Source organism: Equus quagga, chromosome 14 (genome assembly GCF_021613505.1).
Source record: "Equus quagga isolate Etosha38 chromosome 14, UCLA_HA_Equagga_1.0, whole genome shotgun sequence".
NCBI classification, from domain to species: Eukaryota; Metazoa; Chordata; class Mammalia; order Perissodactyla; family Equidae; genus Equus; species Equus quagga.
Window position 1 is genome coordinate 20,601,231 of NC_060280.1, and position 2,626 is coordinate 20,603,856.

Consider the following 2,626-nt stretch of genomic DNA (forward strand, 5'->3'; position numbering starts at 1 on the left):
GAAGACAGCCAGACCAGCAGGCGACAGGCAGACACCAGGGCATTTTCCCTCCACTGGCTCAGCTTGGCTCCCCCAGGGCAGCGAGGGATGCTGTCTTGGTCTTGGCAGCAACCACAGCACCAAGCACAGAGCCTGGAACTGAAAAGGTATCACTGAACGGTATTAAAAAGAAGGCTATATGGACAGGCTCCCAGCAGCCCACTCGCTCCTCCTTCCCTGGAGATTCTTTTTACCCTGGCCACAGCCCAGAGCCCAGGGCTGAGGGAGCCAGCACACTGCTTCAAGCCCTGCCTGCCCCTGGGCAGGGAACTGGCTGCTGGGGTCGGGAGGGGGGCGGTGGGGGGCGAGGCTGCGCTGGGCTGGGACCTCCCGTCACCCCACCCCCAGGCCTGCTCCTTCACTTTGAGGGAAGTGCGAGGATGGCTGGGCTCTTATGGGCACTTGGAGGAGGCCACGTCTTCCGGTTGTGGTTTTGTGCTCAGTGCTCCCGTCTGTGGGGAGGGATTTCTGGGGCCAAAGATCTTGGGGTAGGAGTTCTCAACTTTGGGGCACCCAACTTCGGTGAAGGAGCTGCACCCGTGTATGTGAGAGAAGAAGGGCAAAGAGACAGTGCATCAGCTCCAGTGGGTATTTTTGCATGGGTCTGACGAAACTGGGGAGCTGTCTGTATGTGACCACATGAGATTGTGCATGAGTTTGAGGGCTGGAGTCCATAGTGAGGAATTTTCCTCACTCAACATGCCAAATTATTTTCCTGGATTGTAGCAGAGCCCCCAGTGCCAGACCCTCCCTGGGCCCTTAGGTCGAGGATGGCTGTGTCCACCCCAAAGGCCCCAACTCCTAACTTCAGAGTTTGCTGCAGATAAAGTTGTAACACAAGTTAATTACATGGTTATCGAGAGATAACAGAGCCACTCGAATGCAGTTTCTGGGCAATTACAATTGTTTCCAACAGAGTTACCATATTGCAGCCATGAAATAACGTGTCATTTTGCAGTAATTATGTAATTAACTTGTCTTACCACTCTAGGTTGCACAACAATTAATTCACTCACAATGAGATAGACTCAAAGTCAGGCAGCCAGGGTTTGAAAGCCCCCAAGAGCAGAGCTGGCCTTCTAAGAGGACCCCAGCACCACTTTTCCCACCCCAGACCTTGCCAGGGGGCTTCCTCAGCTCAACATGGCATGGAACCTGCCAAGTCCAGCATGGTGGCCCCACTTACTGCTGTCTCACCATCCTCACCCAGGAAATGAGGATGATCTCTTTCCTGGGGCAGCCATGGGGCCAAGATCTACACTGTGAAGTGCCATGCTTACATGAGCTAGGGTCACCATCCTGGACACCATGAAGACCTGAGTAGGAGACCCTTCACCCAGAAAGTCCCATAGCAGTCCACAGCTGCCCCCAAGAAGAGGCCACACAGGCCTCACCTCAGCGAGTGTGGAACCCATAGGAGGGAGCGGGGAGGAGAAAAGAGACCGGCTTTCTCTATAGCAGGAATAGAGGGAGGGCTGGAATGGCTCTTGGGTGCAGGAATTATGCACCTGGAGAGGATTCAAACCCTGGGGGGACCCAGGAGAAGCCTGGAAACCCCCTGCCCCACCCCACTACTATGTAGGACAAACTTGGCTAAGCATAGGGCATGAATGGTCCTGGCCTGGTTCTCCTTGGGCTGCAGCAACATAGAAGATGGGGATACAGGGGAGCCAAGGAGTGCTGAACATGAGCCATTAGAGGCTGCGGCAGCTCGAGCCTCAGCTTGGGGCAGCGGATGGTGGGGGTGTGGGGAGTGTTGTGCTGTAGCTGTGCACAAGTCCCTTCTGCCCATGGGACCCCATCTCCTCTCCCTGCCTTCTTTGGTGGCCTCGTGTCAGAGACTCCCTAACAAGGGGCTTGGGACTCGTGGAATATGGCACCTGCTTAGGCCCTGACTTCTGGGCCTGAAGCTGGAGCATGTAGTCTGTGCTTGGAAAGAAATTTGATTCCAATCTTGACCCTCCTGCAGGGCCCATCATGAAATCCCACATGGGTCTTCTCTTCTCCTGGGCCTGGTCCCAGAAACTGTGGCCCATATCATGAGACCTAGAGGAGCCCCAGGCAGAATCCATGCAAAATTCCTGCCTGGGAAATCTCATCTCTAAGTAGAAACAACTGTTTCTCCCTTAAAGCTGTCAGAGATTGTCACAGCCAGATGAACTAAATCTGGTGCTTAGTGATCCCCAGCACCACTCATCTGGGGATGCTGCCACCAAGTGAGGGTGGGTTCTGGAAAGATGCTTTTTAGCTGCAACTTTGTATCACTCTTGGTGAAAATTCCAGTGTAAGAATGCTGTCAGTCTAAGTTGATATTTAGCTACATATTACCTCTAAAGCTATAATTGCCTGAAAATGAATGAATAAAGATAGGCCGATATGAAGATGAGTTAGTCCAGAAAAATTCTTGGTCAAGCCTGGTTTATCATGATAAAATAATCAGATGAAACACACACACACATTACCTGGCCTGGGTCCAGTGCTCACATAAGAAGTTTCACATCAAACTTCTTCCACCCTGCGGTTTCTCCCTTTCACCACCTGCATGCCCTTCATGGAGCAGGGACCTCCCTTGCTAGGGCTCCTCATT